Below are 21,306 nucleotides of genomic sequence, written 5' to 3'. Positions count from 1 at the left end.
GCAACGGCAAATCCAATGAAGTTGCCTCCTTATGGAGACACCTTTCACTAACTGCAAAGCATGTCTAATTCTGGACGTGTCTGGTGCTTTTCTTGGTCCCTTATACTATAGAGCTAAATCTTTAGATAGAGGTTCCTTCCATTTAGAGATAGGTTGTGAAAAGACAGGCTTTTCTAGGTTTGTAACTTTCCCAGGAGACAGCTCGTACACTGTGTCTCCAGAGGACAATGACTAAGCAAGTGAGTTTCTAGCATGGCATTGTGACATGGCATTACCAAACTTTTGATTCCACGACATCTAGTTCTATAAGGACTGGATTTAACAGGCAAATGCAAACAAATACTGCTTTGAGGAAAGCTGCACCTCCTTCCCAACTCCAAATTACCTTTTCAGTGATTTCAAATACAAATGTTTAAAATTTACCAATGACAAAAATCTTTGCTATTGGCTTAATACCTATACTTTTCTCTTAAAATATCTGCTGTGAAAGCAATACCTTTTTGTCCCTACATCTGCATGCTTTTAGACAGAGTAATAAAGGAGAAAAGTTTCACCATCTCTTCTCTGTTATTTGTCATTTTCTGTATTTATTCACTCACACCAGTAGGATGAGGAACATTTAATATGCAAATTAATGAGGTGGCAACATGAGTAATTTTACACCCTTATATTTTGAACATATTAAGTACAAACTGGATATTAGCATCAGCTGGTGAGTCAGCTCCTCTGAGCACAGGAAAAATCAAGATCATATTCAACATACAAATTTCTATCATTCTTATTAAAATGCAAATATTTGTTGAGAAACCCTTATGATTAATTGGCATGAAGATTGCATTAGATAAAAAATTAGTCATAGTCCTGGAATACTGGTAGAATAAGGCCTCTTTGATTGTTTTTTCACTACAAGGTCTGGATTTTAAAGTTATTCACTTACTTGGGCTTAAGACACCAATCCACCTACCCAACCACAGTGGCTGACAGTAGCCAGCCGTGGGTGCTTAGGAACGTGACAAATCAAGCAAGGAGAGTGTGACCTTTCTGCTGATAGATCTTCTAAGTTTCTCTCAGTGATTTAGGGACTTGTCAGGCTAGAAGTTGTGCCAATGATGGACTATGATCTGCAAAGCTGCCCAGGCTTTTTTTAAATCCATTTATACTTTTAACAAATCCATTACAACAGACACCTTAATTTGATTATATACTTTTTGGAAAGGTAGTTTCCTTTTCATTTGGTTATAACTTTTTACCTGACCCCACCAATCTCTTGCACTGTGAGAAATTATGCTCTACTCACCTTCTGTGTGCCATTTATGATTTTGACATTTCTGTCAGATTCCCCCTAGTCATGTGTTGCTTGTTATTATCTGAGATGAAGAGTCCCACTTTATTTCTCCTCAGACAGAAGTAATTCCATGCCTCCCTCTGTTCATCTTTGACGACCTTCTCAATCTATCTTCTAGTTTTATTGCTACTTTTCTGAAATTGGATGACCAAGTTTCAATGCAATATTCAAGGCACAGATAAACCATAGCTTTGCACCATCACAGTGCAGCCTTTTTTTTTTCTTTTTCTTTGTTTTTTCTTCTCTTCTCTGTTTCTTTGTTAATATTTGAGAACTCTCACAGTTAGGTTACTAACAAATATATAATACCTCTGCCTGGAAACCATTCCTTGCTTATACTCTTACACGATATAACTATAAGACAGTAATAATTTCTAACAGTATTACTACGGTTTTAACTCCCAGTGAAACAGTGTTTTCTAAAAATCTTTCTTGAGTGCTAATTTAGAGACTGTTGTCTACTTGCAACAATTGCTGTTTTTTCCCATGTGCATTACTTCATACTTACCGGCATTAAATTTAATCTGCCCTTTCATCATCTTGTAGTTCAATGCTCTTAAGATCTTTCTGCAACCCTGTGCCATCAGCTTTTGATTGGACTGTCCCAATAAGTGTGTGTAATCTGCAGACTTTGCCAACTCACAGCTTATCCTCATACCACATCATTTAAGTGCAAGCTGGTCAACACATGTCAGTTCTAGGGAAGTTTGAGGTGGACCTTCATTCCTGCTGGAAATCTTCTTTACTGTGAAAGATGACTAGTTGCTGTTACTATTAATTTCTTATCTGTTAATCGGTTGGTTTTCCACAGAAAAATAAGTGCTCCTTTCCTCTGAGAATTTGAGTTCATTATTCTTCAATAAAGAAACTTGTTAAAGCTTTTTTGATATTCAGATTCATATTTTTGGGTCTACATGTGGATAGAATTTCAGCTCCCTCAAATAACTCTAGCAGCTTTCTGAGTCACGACCTGTAAAAACCACCCCTCCTACTCCAAAAGGAAGTTATACATATCTATGATAAATGTTTGGTTCTACTATTTTGTTATCATTAATGTTCAGTTCTACTATTTTGTTACAGTTGTTATAGCTGTTATATGTATTTTGTTACAGAAGCCAGGCTTTTTGGTCTGTGGCTTCAATGATATTTCTCTACACCTTTTTTTTTAAAGACTAGCACCATGCTATTCATCTTCTACACCTACTGAACTATGTTTAAGTGACACAAATATTTACTTCAAAGTCATTTTATATTTCTTGCATGAATACCATTTGATCCTGGTAATTTTTTTACTATTCACTCTATTGATGTCGTCTAAAACATTTTTTTAAATTTACTTTTAAATTGACAGTTTAGATTTTCTCTTCCCTTAGGGATGGACTGTGGGGCAAAAGCCTTTCTCCATGGTCATTACTAGTTGAAACTATTAATATGCCTTTTCTCTAATGACTCTGTTTCTCCTGAGTGTTCCTTTTGACCCTGGTTTATCTATGGCTAAAGAAATTCTGACTTTGTTCTCTCTTTAATTAAAAAAAATTTGAAAGCCTTAATGCTGCCTTACTTGTATCTTGAAATGGGTTGTGTGTGCTGCTTGGGAGTAGCTCGGTAATTCGTTCTTCTCTTCCATAGCAATACTTGAGATTTTCAAATGTCGTTGTGTTTCCTGCATTCCTGTGACCTCGACTGCCTCCCTTCCTTTTTATGATTGTTGTTATCTTCTTAGCTGTTGAATGATGCTGTAAACCAGATTCTAAAATCATCTTATTTAGATATGGAATTTCAGTCCACCAGAATTACACAGTGCATTTCTTACAGCTGGCCTTGCACCATGTATTGTACGCTTATGGTACATTTTCTTTATAGTCCTTCCAGCAAGGAAGGACTTATTACATGCTTATTCTAATTCATATTTCTTGGGTTGATATATTGGTATTTGTCCCAGATCTATATAGAATATCAGGAGAGGAATAAATCTGCATGTTATATATATTTGCATTATGGAGTGCAAGTTCTTTTTGCTGTGGAAGAATCAATATGACTTAAAGGATGAGATAGTTCTGTATCAAGGCTAAGTTATTTGAATCAGGTACGTTAAGCGTGTTAACCACACCACACATCAAAGAACTAATGATTAAATGTTATAGAGTAATTCCTTCTCAGACAAATTATCTCAAGATATCTCACAGCAGCATCACTGAGCTATGAGCAAAAGTGTCCATAAGTAACGCATCAAACTCTCATTATCACTGACTTTGCTATCGAAGCTTGTCATACAAAAATATGCAGCTATCTTAAATGGAGATTAAATGATATTCAAATTTTAGTAACCCAAAGCAATCATCTTAATATTGCTAGGTTTATATATCTTCTCAAGATTAGAAAGGAAACTTTTAATGTACTTTTCATCTTTACATTTTTTTTTATTCCTTGCCAAATCGCTTTCTTTCATCATTCATGCACATCATCATTATAGTCAGGTTGTGCAAGAGTTCAGGGCCAAATTTCTTCTTCAAAAAACAATTGAGCATTCATAAAATGCATGGCTGCTGTTGTGATTTTATTGGGTAACATTGTGAAAAACAATTTTTTTTTCCTGAAGTTTGGTATATAGTATCCCAAAAAAAATATTTAGAAACAAACAGAGAAACAAAATTACCATGAAATTAAAGACTGTACCAAAGCACACAGACGAGGTAGCAGATGTGAATGGGCACTCAGTGCTAACACGTGTGCACAGTCATGGGGTGGTTACCTGCATGTTCTTTGTACAGCATGGCTGGCTCATCATTTTGAGCAATTGGCCTGAATCTAGATAGGCCTCTTCCCCTCAGAAGGCAGTTAAGGAAGACCTAACAACTTCTTTGTGTTTTAGTTTCACTACAGCTTACATCTCCCGTGCCTTTGCACAGAAGGACCAAACTTCAACTGTGAGATGCTTGAGTCAGAGGCCTTCTGGCCTGTGTATTCACAGCCAGGCATGGGTTTGGAATCTGTCTGTGATGCAACAGTAATTCCATTAAAGACAGGCCATGCCACATGGACAGTTATTTAAATAGGCTTCTTGGCTCAGTGGTTACCACTGCTACATGGAGAGGGTCCACTAGGTGGGCAGCCCTGCATGCCTTCCTCCACAAGTACAGAGATGCTCATTTAGATGATGCCCGTGCAATGCATTTAAGCCTCAGTTTAGTCCCCTTGCCGTTCCTTATACTAAGGGAACTTGAAGGCAGGCTGAAGTGTTTAGCATGAAGTGCAGCCAGAAAGCAATGAAACTACGCAGAGGTAGCTCTGACCGGAAAGGCAGCTAGTATTACCTCTCCCTCCACACGCCTACCTCAATGAATGCATCAGGCGTGCTGTTTGACTAATCTCTCCTCTCCCGGAAGGTGGTGTCAAAAAGTAATATCTGCTGGATAGCTGTAAGTTTTTCACACATAAACAAAGCAGCATCCTATAGGAGAAATGTGAGAGAGTTGCAGGGAAAAGACTAATAAAAGATGTAAACTTCTCAACTTCCATCATCTCCCTCAAACAAAGTACCATCAGGAATGGGGATGCTCACGCTACTGAGTTCAGAATAAAGCCTGTCTGGAGAATAAGCACTGTTATTCACGCTGAACAGGTTTACCTAGCTCTGTAAAGATGGGTTGCAGTCAGCACTTCCCAGTGCTTTCTTGTTGCAGAAGTCTGCTTACCTTTTGAACTTGCAAAGTGCCTGAGCACAGCTTACCCAGTAAAATAAAACACGCGGCATATCAATAAATTCAGTTTTTAATTAGCTGTCCCTCTATCTCCCCTTCTAATACTGACAGATCCTGAATGCGCTTTTTGTTATTACTATTGACTTTACGCTTTTGAAATATTGCTGAGTGGTGACCCAGAGGGGTGGAGGTGGAATTAGATTCAGCAGCACTTATGCCATCATCTGTTTGGTATGTTACTTCCTTTCACTCTGATGTTGGGAAGATCACACCCAGCCTTCGCATTCCTCTTCAACAAGTTGTGTCAAGGAACGGGGAGAAAGGAAGCTGCCCCACATACCACTGGATATCAGAAAGGAAGGTCTTAATTAGGATGTCAGGATGTAATTGCTACAGAAATCAGCCCTTCCTTTTGTCAGTCCCAGGCCTGGTTGCTATAATCATTTCAATGACATCGTCTTACGGAGTGAGGGCTCAAAAGATAATACAGTATTCTCTGGCGTTATTTAATGTTTTTGGCTTATATCTAAAAGGGATGCTGAATTCTTAAACTTAACAGCAGTAATAAATTCCTAAGAATGAAAGAGTATTAGAGTCTATTGCAAGTGAAATAATGGAGCTTGTTTTGGTTGGCATTTCAGAGAGAGATGAGGTGATTAAAATAGACAATGTATCAGGACAGGCAAAGTAACTTGCTCAGTGTCTTACAATAGCAGCCCATTCCAAAGAAGCTGACATAAGGAACTCCATTGTTTTCATATTAATAAATTTCAGAAATATAGATTATAATTTTTTTTATCTACACCTTTCCTATTCTTCAGCAGTAGCCATAATAGCAGTAGTAAAGATCCAGAAGGCAGAAAGACATGAAATGCATAATCATGGTCATATATTTGCAATATTCCTGCTTAAGATTTTTTTCTTAATTTTAAAATAATTTTTGATCCTATTTTGTAGTGACTCATATGTAAAACATGCACATATTTCTGTGACTCATTAAAAATTTCTTAAAACTCATTCACCTTATAAAGGAATGCATTGAAAATCTTTTGTAGTATGCCTATGAAACTACATTACAACCTAATAATTCAACATAAATAAAGCATTTATAGTATTTTAGTCATGATAAAATAAATCTGCTTAACCAGAGTCAAACAAACATTTATCTCAAAACATCATTTTCTTTTTGTTATTTGTTATTTGCTGAATTAGGGACCATGATGTCCAATGGTCCATCAGGACCATTTTGATAATGGAAAGTAAATTATGTTAAGCATCTCTCATTCTTGGACAATAAGGTGCTTCTTAAACTTTTATGCAATGTTTGAACATTTCCAGCCCTGTAGGCTTTTCTTTTTTTGCTGCTTAACGTTCATGACACGAGAAGAAAATTGACGGTGACCAGCCATCTCAGAGGGGCTAGAATGAGTTCTAACGCTGCAGCCACAAAAGCTGTGCAATGATCAAAGCAGAACATGCGTCTCTGCCTTGCCTGCTTCTATTTTATGGTGCCAGTCTCCAATGACAGGACCATGCCCATGAATTTGGAAACCTGAATGTACCCTTCAAAAGACAGACAAAATGCCACACCAAGAAAGTGCCAAGTTCAGACACCATGTCACAACCATTCCATGAGAACTGATGGATGTGCCAATGTCACGGACTTCCAGCAACTCATTCGTTGGAACATATATGATTTATAAGAATGCAATCACTGAGTTACCGACCCATTATTCTTCATCAGATCATCTTCAGTCAGCCTGAATATTATTTCATTTTCCCACACACTTGCTCTTGAGCACAGGCCAAACCACCAGGACCATTGTTATTGTTTTTGTTTTGATATGCTTCAATTCCCAGGGCCTGATGCCTGTTTACTTAAAGAATGGCTTATGGTGCTCTACTTAAAAAAATTAAGGTCTTAGAAATGGGAGTAAATACGACTTACTCCCACATTAGAGCTATTTCACCCTCAGAATGAGGTAGACTGGCCTTAATGGGAATGAGTACTTGGCATCACACAGGCAGTGCAAACTTGTGAAACTCTGGCCCCATTTAAACCATAGTCCTATTGAATACAAGAAGGCCAATACTCCCTCCAGTTTCTTTAGTGGTTAGTAGAGAAACTCACTCTCCCACCAACTTAAGGAAAACTCAACAAGTTATTCCACTTTTCTGATCACCTATCTTTCCCTAGATGCTTTGAATCATAAACGTAGTCATTATCACAAACAGTTCTGATCTACTTATTATTTAAATTAGACCCTGCAAGATCTAAATCATTAGAAAATGTGGTCTTTCCAGTGACTTTTTTGGCCTATAGATATTTTTGTCAACATTTCTACATCTCTTCAAAAACAGCATCCAGCAAACAGGGGCAAAAAGGAAGACTGGAAATGGGAAGACAATTGTGTGGTTCTAGCTCCCCCTTTTCTTTCAGCTAGAAACATAACAATTATGCTGGGTGAATTGTAAACAAGAGTGGAGATAATAATAAAAAGGATGCTTTTGCATGAGAAAGAAAACTGGCACACTACTTAATCACTGCATAATACACAAGTCTTATGGACATTACTGCAAGGCTTGCTGTGTTGCCTACAAAATAAATATGACTACTGAATATGGTTTTCTTAATACCAGAATTACATGATCTAGAGGAAGACATTTGACAAATACATTCAGCAAACTTAAATACATAATTTCATAACTTTGGCTTCCATTTATGCCTACCAAATATGCGTAGACCCTACTACAGCCTTGCATATAACGCAGATATTCAAATCGTTCTCCAGGTTTTCAGTAAGGGGGGAAAAACCCAATAGTTAGTGATAGAGCTCATGTTTACTAAAATTAGAAACTCAAGTTCAAGACCTGCAGGAGAACACACTGATTAAAATTTGTTTATGGCCTCAGACAGTTCCTGATCTTAATATTACTATGGACCAAAACAAACTTTCTTACTTCAAAAGTTTAGGGTTGTAGCTGGTTGTCTTTCTTTGTTACTGTGTCCTTTTTTTTTCTACCTACTGTATCTGGGAGGTAATCTGCTCCAAAACATAGGATCTATATCCAGGGCACAGATCATTTACCAAATCTTTCTAACATGGTGAGTACTGAATTTGAGACTTTAGCAAGATTTAAAATACCTAAAACATTTCAGGTTACTGTTCATATTCCACAGCCCTCAGCTCACAAATGAAGCATTTCAACACCATAGTAACTATTCTTTATAGGAAGGAACAAAACAACACAGGGTTCTACACATTTAAGTATCCTCTCTTCATTCACACCTGACTTTCTTCGTCCCCAAATCCAAGAGTGGCTGTGAGGCTTCCCTGATTCTGAAGCTTTGCCTGAAATATCCTTTCCTGCCATTCTAACCACAGAAGAGCACTAAGTTCACCAGAAAGTTTCCCATCTGTGAGGGTCCTCTATTTCAATACTAAAACTGGAAACAAATTACTTTTGCACCAATGAAAGGATGTAGAGTCAAGCACTGATCTCAGAACTATGTTGGTTCTTCCTTCTGCAGCAGAGCATCTCCAACCTATTTTGAAACAATGATGCTACTTAACACAACCTGGTTGACTACCACCCCTTATGCAACACAGGAAAGAGCTGAAACACAACACTAAAAGAAACAAAATCACATTCGCATAGGTAACAGATTCCGCTCTCTCCAAGAGCTATTTCTTTGCCAAATAGAAAACTGGTTTCTCACATGGAGTTCGCAGTTGTTAAATCCCAAGTGCACATGAGGTTGCAGAATGTTTCAATGTACTCAAGGAAATCCCCAAGTACTGAGCTCTGAGTGTACCTACCCTAGCTTCACCAATGCCAAAACCACCCACGCCTTTTCTCCCCTGGGATCTGCCAAGTTAGTAGTTTCATTGTGAAACTACTGCGTGTAGTTTCAAAGTAGTGTCAAAGCCTAAGTGGCCACTCTCCAATCATGCAGGTCTGAAATATTGAACTCTCACCACAACAGAGTAGTGCCCTATTCAGGAAGCAGTGGCCATTGCTGTTCACAAAGGCATGGGATGTGAACTACTTTACCGATAGTCACAAGGGCACATGCTCCAAGGGCAAATCTAAAACAGTCAGTAGGATCAAGAAATGAAGACAAACTATCTGTCAGTCAAACATTTGCTGTAATCTGCACTGCAAAGACCAATACTGGCAAGAGGCAGCTTCAGCAAGTAACTCAGGAACAAGTACAGCTCCAGAAGTTCAGTGCTCTCTCCCTGCCGTCCTTCCCTTTCCCCCCAACATAAACACACACACACACACACACACATACTCTTATTCCCTGAGGGAAGGGAGACTGTCTGCACCTTTCTCTGATATAAGTCACAGTGATCTCAGTTTTCGCTCCAGAAAGCTAGGTGGTGCATTACAGATCCCAGATGACAAGAGCCTATATACTGCACTAGAAGTCTAATGATTGCTGAGCTTCATACTTCTGTACTTCAGCAAAGAGGACAGGCTATAAAATCGAGTATGTGAGAAATAATTTCTCTTGGAAAGATAGCTCATAATTGAGTCTAGTTATTTTTCATCAGCATTAACTCTCAAAGGGATGCTACTTAGCATCTTATCCCAAACCTTACCCTACAATGCAAGAGAAGATTTGGATCAAGCCTTTAAGCACAGCCTATAACAAGACCCATTGGTGACTGCATACAAATTTTACTGAGAGTAATGGTGGAAAATACTGTGAAGACTCTTCTACAGACCGTTACAAGTCACCTCAGACAGAAATGGATGGAGAGATCCTTTTTCTGTTTGGTTAGCTCTAATTCGGTTCTTAGGATCTATTAAAAACATTTGGAATTAGCTGGAGACACAAACAAGAACTCTGAGACAAGACAGAATTGTTTGACCACAACTTACATTAACCTTGGAAGTTGACCGAGAGCCGTAATTTCTCCTTCAAATCACTTTGGGAGGAAGTGTAGTGGGGGAGGATAATAGAATGGTTCAGGTTGGAAGGGACCTTAAAGATCTAAAAGATCACCTAGTTCCAACACCCCTGCCATGGGCAGGGACACCTCCTACCTGACCAGGTTGCTCAAAGCCCCATCCCAACCTGGCCTTGAACACCTCCAGGGAAGGGGCATCCACAACTTCCCTGGGCAACTTGTTCCAGTGTCTCACCACTCTCATAGTAAAGAATTTCTTCCTAATATCTAATCTAAATCTCTCCTCTTTTAGTTTAAAATTGTTACCCCTTGTCCTATTGCTATACTCCCTGATAAAGAATCCCTCCTCATCTCTCCTGTAGGCCTCCTTCAGGTACTGGAAGGTCACTATAAGGTCCTCTGGAGCCTTCTCTTCTCCAGGCCAAACAACCCGAACTCCCTCAGCCTGTCCTCACAGGAGAGGTGCTCCAGCCCTCTGATCATCTTCTTATCCCTCCTCTGGATCCGTTCCAACATGTCCATCATGCACCTCTTTAAAAGTAGGGATATGATGTTCATTTGGATCATCTAGACAAGTGTTACCCAGTCATACTTCACTACACTGGGAGAGGCAACAAGTATCGCTGGCAACTTCCCTTTTCTTCTGAGGCTGAGGACAGCAAGTTTCAATTTTCTGAAGAAAAGGATGTTTTGGTCCTATATACTAATGAGTTTGATACTGAGCATTGCAAAAAAAAAAAAAATTTAGATAACTTGATGATTCCTACAAACCTTAAAAACCTCTAAAATGACCAGACTGTGACAGTTGTGAAAGGATCAAGATTGGTTCCTCTATAAAAACAAACCTTTCAGGAACTTCAAGAGGTAGGAAGGTAGCCTTGAAGGACAGTTTTAAATGGTTGCTATTTCAAAGGCCACACTTTTAAAATATTTCAAAATGAGAAGCTGAACAACACCTACAGAACAATAAACTACCAGTGGACAATGATACAGAGTACAGAGCAACTATTCAGCTTCACCTGTTACATGAAGCTCATTCACTTAAAAAATCTCAGAACAGAAAATAATATAGAACCATCTCTACCTACCTGTTTTCTATCCCTCACATGCCTTGCTTTCTTTAAAGCTTGAGGACTTGTGGGGCAAACAGGACACAGCAAAGGGATCTTCAGGACATCCTAGGGGATGTTTCTGCAGATAAACTCAACTTTTGGATTCTGTCTGTAAGCAGATACTCAGAGTTCTCTAGAGTTTGCAGGATGTTTTATGTTGCCAGGCTAAGAAATAACCCTGCAGCTATTTCCCTAAGAAGAATACATGGTAGTTATACTGCCAGCTGTGTTTTGACAGAATTTGGGTTTCAGTAGTTTTCTCTGCATTTTCCTACAAGAGGCCATGAAACAGCCAAAAAATTAAGTCCTTCCCTTTAAAGAGGTAATTATACCACATTAAAGACCTAAACAGACAATTTTAGGTTTTATACAAGGGATTTTTTTTTACTTTAGGTCTCAGACATGGCATAATGATTTTAATCAGCTGCACAGCTTTGACCCTAAGAGGCAGAACTAGATTTTTGTTCTGCCTTTTTCTCTTTTAGAGGAAACAGATTTGGAATTAAGAAATCAGTCTTCGCATGAAACACCTACAGCAAAAAAATAGAGCCAGTTCTTTGTGGTATGGTTCTCAGAGCAGACAGATGTATGCAAAGCCCCATCTCTTTTGGGTTCAGCTTTCCTCCCTGAAAGAAGAAAATATCTTTTTGGATGTTGTTGTGCCCAAGGTAAAAGATTTTTACATTGAAAACCTCATTTAATTTAGAATTATAGAATCATTTTTGTTGGAATAGACCTTTAAGATCATCAAGTCCAACCATTAACCTAGCACTGCAAAGTTACCGCTAGACTATGTCCCAAAGCACCACTTCTACATCTCCTTTAAATACCTTCATGGATGATGACAACTACTTCCCTGGGCAGCCTGTTTCAATGCTTAACAACCCTTGCAGTGAAGATGTTTTTCCTAAAATCCATCCTAAACGTCCCCTTACACAACTTGAGGACATTTCCTCTTGTCCTCTCGCCTGTTACGTGGGAGAAGAGACCGACCCCCACCCTGCTACAATCTTCTTTCAGGTGGTTGTAGAGAGTGATAAGGTCTCCCGCAGCCTCCTCTTCTCCAGGCTGAACAACGCCAGTTCCCTCAGCCGCTTCTCATAAAACTTGTACTCTAGACCCCTCACCAGCTTCTTTGCCCTTCTCTGGACACACTCCAGCACCTCAATGGCTTTCTTGTAGTAAGAGGCCCAAAACTGAACACAACGTTCAAGGTGGGGCCCCACCAGTGCCCAGTACAGGGGGACAATCACTCCCCCAGTCCTGCTGGCCGCACTATTTCTGATACAAGCCAGGACGCGATTTGCCTTCTAGGCGACATGGGCACACTGCTGGCTCATATTCAGCCAGATGTCAACCAACGCCCCTGGGTCTTTTTCCATCACTCTTCCCCAGGCCTGTAGCGCTGCATGGGGCTGTTGTGACCCAAGTGCAGGACCTAGCACTTGGCCTTGTTCAACCTCATACTATCTGCCTTGTCCCATCAATTCAGTCTGTCCAGATCCCTCTGTAGAGCCTTCCTGCCCTCAAGCAGATCAACACGTGTGTACAACCTGGTACAATTGGTACAATTATATCATATAGACCAGGGGCTACCTTACATAAGATACACATCTGTTTCCTGATTGAGCTATTTAGGTAGTTTAGGGACCTCTTCAGGTGTCTGGGGACATCTTTTCAGGTAAAACTGTAATTTGTTCCTTGTTTCAGAGAGTATTCTCTACTAACTTACCCCATCACAGTTTTCAGAGTTTTTTCTGATCACATTGAATTTCTGCATTGTCCAGATTATAGATGTTTATCCTCTCACAGAAGTGTAAAAGAAAGAGTATTCTTTGGCCCAGTAATTTAAGGATTAAAAATCTCATGACTTTTCACTAGAGCTGTACAGCTCTCTTGCAAATATGTCCTTGATTGTTAGACCAATAAACTCAATGTAATAGGGTTGATGTAAAATACAAAACATGTATTTCACCCTGAAAAATAAACCAGGATTCCAGTTTCCAAATATGAGGCAGTGATGGTAAGGTGTCTCACATTTTATGTAAAATCTATTTTCTAAAGGTTGTTCAGCTCATCTATCTATTCATTTGTACTCGGGGAGGAGGCCTTGTGAAGTTTTTGGCATAAACATTATCTTCCCTTTATCACATGAGATGAGACTACACTAATTGTAAAACAATTTCAAAGGGAAAAAAAACTTCACAGAAGTTTTTTTATTGATAGGCCTAGATAGTTTGTTATCAATCCTATGTTTGAGATTTAACTATGAATTTAATTTATAGCTGTGATTTCAAAAGAAACATGTGATGCATGAAAATATTAATTTTCCCCCTTCCTCCCCAGCTTTTTCCTCAAATGTACCAGCTGAGAACCACTGTAATTTTTGCCAGACAGCAAAATACATACTAAACTGAGAATTCAAAAGTACTGAATTGCAGGGCTGTAAATGAAGTTGAAAGGCCAAAACGGCAAGCGCACACATGAAGCTGAATATCTCAAATGTTGCCTCCGTCGACAGGTTTTGTCAGGCCTTGGAAATTCTTTGTGTTCCCAGCTCTCTCTGGAGGACTCATTGGAGCATTAAAGTGACAAGTCCTTGCTGAGAAGTCCAGCTCAGGGTTATTTTAGGCCATGCCTCGTCAGTACTGTGCACCACAAGCCTCTGCATAAGTTACTGTCCTTACTGCATAAGTTCTCTCACATGGCAACTACCACCCAAGTAGGTCACCTTTAATGGAAACAGAATAATGAGCCAACCAGAAAAAAAACCTCACAAGCATTAACTAAGTCAATGCCAACAATTTATAGCTGACAGAGCATATTGGCATAAAGATTTAAAAAATGGATCAAGGCAGCTGACAAGCAACCAAATGAGCAGTGTTTCCAGTAGAACAGCAAGACAACACTGACGTTCGAAGAGTCCTAAATATTCCTTGCATATTAAACATGAGTAAAGAACAGAACTTGAAAGATTTCCTAAGAATTTTTGGGACCTCAGAGGATCTACCAACGTGCCAAGGTAACGGAAGATCACAAAATAAAAAACACCAATGCAAGTCAGCTAACACATTACTCAAATATTTTCACTTTTCAGTGTGACACATCTGCAAAATAAACAGTATCAAACATACACACAAAGGTAACTGAGAAAAATAAGTATATAGGCCAGTCCCTTTTACTTTATGATCTTTGTCTCTCACCCCCAAAGCAGAAATGCTAATTCTTAAGAGGGACTGCAAGACTTTAATTCCAGGATGGGCACTGACTGACCTGCAATACCAATACAGCTTGTTCAGAGCCGAGCGACACAGTAAATGTTGCTCCTTATCAACACACATAATGCAGAGGTGATTGAAAAAAAAAGTATTGATCTTGTAGGAGGGAGAGATGGAGATAGCCACATTCAAAAAATCTTTACTAAGACCGGATACATATCAGGATGATATGTATGTTTAAATTCTCCTTCCTCTTGTTCCAGTAAACCTACCTCAATGCAGGACCATACAAGAACCAAAACTGCACCTTTTCTAGCTAAAACGGGAATTCCTACTGAACTACCTTGAAGTAATGCTGTGCCTTAGTCTTAACACCCCAATACACATGTACTGTCTCACTCCCACACCTTCCTCCCTCCAGCACCTACTGTGATTACACAGAATTGTAAGTGCTCTATGGAAGAATGAGGACATCATTTGTTTGGCAGCCCTATGTCTACAGAGCAGCCTTGGGCACAGTAACAGCCTTGAAGCCATATCACCAGCAGCTTTCTGGGGAGGGAGATATGGAAGCAAGAAAGAAATATAACCCAGCTGCAGACAAAAAAAAAATAAAAACAATTTAAAAAAAAAGAACCCCCCTTTTCATACTCTCTGAGTGACAAGATATAGCATAGCCAACTTAATCCTTTTGTTTTCCACCAAAAAAGGACCTGTTTCTTATTTACTTAGCCTCTGAGCCCTGTTTTCGCAATGCATACATATTCTCAGGAATGGTAACAGACGCATTTCATTCCCTCTTTACATTAAACCCCCATTATGTTTTCTTGTCAGGCCTGCCAGTGGATATGACCACTGCCCTCTTGCACCTCAACTTCATTTGCCTGGAAAAATGAGATAATGGCAATGGCTTCATCCCTGGGAAGGTGCAAGGCAAAGACTTTGATGCACACAAGACAAGAACTACAACTTCACTGGAAACGTAATCAGGATGAGCATGCGTGTGGGACACACAGACAACAACCAGGCCATCAGACTCCAGATAGTTTAGCACAAGAGATCTGTTCCAATAGCTGTCCTCAACTGAGGCAGCGCTGGCAAAGAGCCCACAGCCTGGCAGAGGCAGCCAACAGGGTTTGTCAAGATTTGCCTTTCTGATAAGTGTTTAATACTGGCACCTGAAGTTCGAGTTGATTTAGAAAATAAGTAAGGCTTAAAAGGTTTCTTTAAAATAACAAGGTTTAAAAGCAAGTAGCAAAAAGTGAGGCCATGTTCAAGTAACAGTAATAATAACAAAACCTTGAATGACCTGGTGTTGAAGTTGATGACTTCCAAGAGCCTGAAGTCACTTTGCTCATCTCATGTATACAACATGAGATTGCCTTAAAACGAGCCATGTTTCAAGCACACCCATTACAGGTCATGGCCTTGGACTAGAGGTTTAATTCCCTGTGCCATTAGTTTTACATCACCTGGCTGAAACTCTGGTGGCTGATCTGCTACATGTCCTATATCTCTTCTATGTGCTGAAAAGTGAGGGGTGGAAGTACAACTTCGCAGGCAAGCACTAGCTCCTAACTTCTGAAGGTTTTATTGAGCAACCTAAACACTAAAAACCTAAACCCACAGTTTTTAAAAATGCAGTAAATTTTATACCTTATGTAAAACATTACGATTCCACATTTAAGTTTAACTGTTGGCAGAAAGAAGACAAGTTATCTCAAGTCTTTCAATGGGACCAGTTTACTTTATGATTTCAGAGCCTCTTACACCGACCACTGCCACTGAGAGCCTGGAATGGATTCAATGAACCACATGAATAAGCCCAAGCAGCAGTATCTGGGTTTTTATGTTAAGCAAAATTGAATGTTTAAAATTGGGACTCTGCAGAGTTCTCATCGATAACTCTATTACATTGTCACATTCAGAGAGCCCAAGAAGCATACATAAAGTGTTAGAAGGCAGAAATTTTCAGGTTTGAGAGAAGCTATAAAGGCGACAAGACATCTCATCAGTGTCACACAGATACAGCTTTTCAGATATAAAAGCAGTTGTTTTGTTCCTCCCATTAAAATCGTTTCACTTGCCACCATCTTTTTACAGCCTCTTCTCATTACACGAAATAAGCAAGCCTCCCTCTGGAGCTGGCAGGGCCCCTGTTACCATTGCTACAAAGGATTTTTCTTCCCACGTCTCTTTCCTTCACACATCATCTTTTTCTTCAGCGGACCCATAGTAGCAAAAAGGAGACCTCAGACAGTAGCAGCACCGGTGGGTTATCTCTAGGCTGTTCCAATAAATATATTTCTAGACAGAGATTTCCCACATGACAGCTGTGTTGGAAGTGTAATTCCAAAATTGTCTATTTCATTATCCTGTAAACACGATTCTGGGGAGATTAGTTGAAAGGCATTTCAGTGTTCTGCCACCCACACCCTGCAACCGCAGAGGAGTTTCAGTTCAGATAAAGTACCTAGATTTTGTGGAAACAGCAAGGATAATTTCCATGGATTTAACAAAAAACCCCAACTCACAGAGAAAGTAAGAAAACTGGCACCCGGAACCTTTTCAAATGATTAACGCATTAAGCCCTTTGGCTCTATTTTCTCTTGTTATTCTTAGCAACTGGTATTTCCAGGAGTGCTGATACACTTAGCACCATAGGAGGAGTGAACAACAGGTTTCTCTAGCGGGTAGTAACTGGAAGCAAATCATGCACGTACTGGACAGGCCAGCTAGAAAACCTGCCTAGCTGGAAGTCACGCAGTGTCTACCACTCTGTCTTCATTAACATCTCTTTTGCAAAATTCTCTTTTTTCGGTGATGTCCACCAATACGTCCAATCTATATTAGTCACAATAATGGTGTCATGCTCTCACTAAATAATTTTAATCATTCTCTGAAAAAGAGAGCCGTGCCATGAATTTTTCAGTACATCGCTTGTCTGATTTTGTTATCTTTAGCTTGTAGACCTTTATATTCTCAGTATTGAACATATGCATGGGAACAGAAAAATTATCTGAAGGATTTTGATCCTCCATTTTTATACATAACTGAGCTTTCTTATCATCTGTCATGCTAAAAAAGATACATTTTTGGGTTTTTTTTAATCTGAAAGCAATGTTAGAACAAGGGTTAAAGCGGAGGTAATTTAAATTTAATATATAACTTCAAATATAATAATCTCTAAAAATCTGCTTAACTAAAGCAAAGTAATATTATTCACCTGAAGGGGAAAAGATCTTGAAACACATCCTCAGTCAGGCTGGTGTACTTTCTGTATTGTTTTTAATTCTGAAATATAGTCACTTCTAACAGCACATGCTGTCTCAGCACAACAGACAGTTCAGAATCACTTCTCTCATATGCTAGTCTCAAAAAAAAAGAAGCCAGTGCTTCTCTGTTACTGGATTTAATGATATATTGGGCACGCAAGCCTCTAGAGAGGAAAGGTAGGTGCATTAATATTGACAGAATTACTTCTTTTTCCCATTCCAGGATATAGTAATATTTTACAGAAAAGGACATGCCTGACATACTCTCTCATCCACATGTATAAAGGGAAGTAAATTAAAACCCATACTCCCAAAAGTCAACCACAAACATAATGATGGGTTATAAAAGCTACTTGTAAACAAGCAAATAAAAAAGCCAGAGTCATCGTGCTATATTGCAGCTACTCCTATTTGGCTGGCCAGATGCACATGCACCAACTCATGATGCACAGTCTAACCCAGCTATGGAAAACAACCCTTTTCACATTAAGGGTGGCTACAACAAGAGTTTTAGGAACAGCAGAAGTGTGTGCCCTCTATGCTGAGGGAACTACTACACGCATCATAAGACAACAGTCATTTTAAGAGACTATATGCTTTTGTACAGCATATGCATGTATTTGTATAGCAATAAAAAATGAAGGTATTTGGTGGCCAAGGTGAGCATTAAAAGACCACATTTCTACCTTTGCTTTTTTCTTTGGAGTTCTTCCTTCAAAGGCAGGCTTTGCTTCTCTGCTCTGTTCAGGCAGTAGCTTGTCTGGATGCACTGTCTGCAGAAACAAACAGGTTGTGCTGTGGAAAGCGACCCAAAAGTGCAGCACAGCATGATAAACTGAAGTCAGGTACAGTGGCCTTTAATATAATTACTCAGAAACAAAATGTGGTAATAGGACGTGAAAAACACTAGGAAGGTCAACAGAATTCAGAAGAAGGGCAAGCAGGAACATCCTGCTTCCCATCAAACCTTTGGCTTCTCATAGCCAGAGCTGGACGGAGCTGAATGCCTGTCCTCTCCAATGAAAAGTTCAGGATTGCAAGATTTTTGATGTTTCAAGAGAGGAATTCCCTATTTGCACTCAGATTGCCTGGAAATGGGAAAGGTTGCATTCAGATCGCTTCTCTGCCTCACTCACGCAACAACTGGTATTAAGGCCTGGTTGAACAGTGCAGACAAGTTTCAGATGATTGCTCTGTTCAAGTACAGACATTACAGTCTTCATGTAAATGTTAAATTTAAATAAATTCTGTATGAAAAAGGTAAAGAGTGATGCTTTAAATCATATTGGTTACCACTGCTCACATACACTCAGCAGACCAGTAAAGAAGCTGGTTCACAGCCTTTTTGACCTGAATTGTTCAAAATAGTCAAAGTGATTTGAAATAGGGTTATCCAGCCTAAAACTGCCTGTGGAGATGTGCTGAAGAACATCAAAGCAAAGAACAGCAGAGTGACCTGAAGAAAGTAGCAGATGAAATTCTAGTGAGTGCAAAATAATGTATGTGGGTGAAGAAATAAGCTTAAGTAGATATGCATAATGATAGACTATGTTAGCCAAAAGCACGTAGGAAAGCTAGTACACAAAAAGCATCAGAGCTCAATGATTGTCAAACAAAACAAATAAAAGAACTTTTATGAAAGCAATATAGGTCAAAGCAGATAATGTAATTACAGTTTTGTACAGAGGAATAACACTGATGTATTTTCTGGACTGTAGATAGGTCCTACCAACCCACCTTATGGTATATGTAGAACTTAAAAGGTGCAGATGGAGGAATCCAGGATGATGGCACATTTTGGAAGAGCTTCTGTAAAAGGAGACACTAAATTAATTAGTTTTTTTACTTTGACCCTTCTAGTTTGTCATTCTGATTAAATTAAATTAGTCTTAAATTTCTTCAAGAGGACTACTTGGCAAAGTTAAAGAAAAGAGGTAAATGAAAATCAAATACTATAAAAACAAGCCATGAAGAGAATATGCTAGAAGACTATAAAATGATAAATGCCATGAAAAAGTTTGTAGAGAATGATTTTTCGTGTCTTCTCACAATACAAATGTAAGGAGGCACCCAAAGAAACCATAAGGCTTAAACAAAAGGAAATGCTTTTTCCACATAACTTCTTAATTGAAGTGTGGAATTCATTACCACAGGAAGCTGTGGAGGCCACAGCATGAAAGGAGTTGAAAAAAAAAGGGGATTTGTGGAGGATAAACCCCCTGGTGGCTATTAGACACAATGGTCCGGATGCAAACTTTAGCACAGGAAATTCTTAAACCGTCAATTACTGGAGGTGAGGATAATCACTTGCTACATCCCCTGTTCCTCGTCCTCCTCTTTAAGCACTTATTGCAGGCCATTGCTTGCAACAGGACACTGGGCTGGCTGGACCTTCAATACATAAGTTCTTCTGGTCTTAAATTACATTGCATTTACCATGGTGTAAGAAAACACTTGCGAGCTGCCACCACCAAGTGTGCTACAAAATGGTACTTTACAGTTTGTATAGCTACCCAAAGCAAGCAAGGCAATATTCTGAGGATGGAATAAGAAATCTTTTAGTAGTTACAAATTACTTGCTTGTGAGGGAGACACTATGGAAAGGAAACTGAGTTTTGCATGATAGAAACTTCCTTTTGCAGTGAGCAGCACCCGAGTGGAACCCTATGCCTGGATTGAACCCAGCAATTATGGAACAGACCTAGCTGTACTTGCTGAGCTTCACCCAAAAGTTCTCCAAGGAGGAGCACTGGAGGTACTACATATAAATAACCTCTAATTTTTAATTATATAAGTCTGAACTATGTCTAGTCTTCATCAAATAACAAAAATAGTAATCTACGTATCAAAAATATCACCAAGCAAATACATCCAGGAGCTCCAGCTGGGGTAGGTACCAGCAAATGGAGTGCTGTCCTTGCACTGCCACTGACAGCATGAAAAGCTGAGCATTCTGGTCACATCTTCATCAAAAAGTTTACAGCAACACTTCTGTCACACACTATGTTAAAAATGCAGCCTGCACGTATGCTGCAAGAAGATTGTGATCTAACTCCCTAAAATGAGAAGGGTTTGTTTCGAATATTTATGATTGCAGCAAAGAAAAGTAAAAAATCATGTCTTGTGACTCACAAGGCCTAACCCGAGAAATGTAATGTCGCTCAACAAAACAGACCACAGACATTCCTGACAACTGCGAGTGATGGGACATCTCTAGTCTGCTGAGAGTCTGTAAAATGCAAATCATTAATAGCAAGCATCAAACTTTGCACTAAAACAAAAGCTCAGATCCTGTTTACTGCCCCAGTTCCTTTATATTTCACTCAGGTTGGGTCTAATGCCACATGGAGCAAAATGCTTCTGGGGTGGTACCACAACATTCAGTGAAAACTTTTCTATGTTAATTGGGACTGAATAGCAGAGATTGATGGTGGCATGGGGCTATCAAAAGCTCAAGTCCTTGGAAAAAGGTGCAGGGCTGTCCCATATCAAATTAGATGCACATTCAGGGACACCAGCACCCAGGTACCATACCTACAGGGACAAAAAACCTTCAACATAGTAACATTCATCAGACTTTAATATATTGTACTCCAAATCTGTATGCCAATTTTCACACATCCCTACATGCAGAGAAATTTTCTAATTTAAAGTAATATTCCTCATTACTATTCTCCTCTATAAAACTATAATTTAAAACTATCCTTTTATATGGAGAAGCATGATAATGTCT

This window comes from Larus michahellis, chromosome Z, assembly GCF_964199755.1.
Source record: "Larus michahellis chromosome Z, bLarMic1.1, whole genome shotgun sequence".
Lineage (NCBI taxonomy): Eukaryota > Metazoa > Chordata > Aves > Charadriiformes > Laridae > Larus > Larus michahellis.
This window is presented reverse-complemented; position numbering follows the sequence as displayed.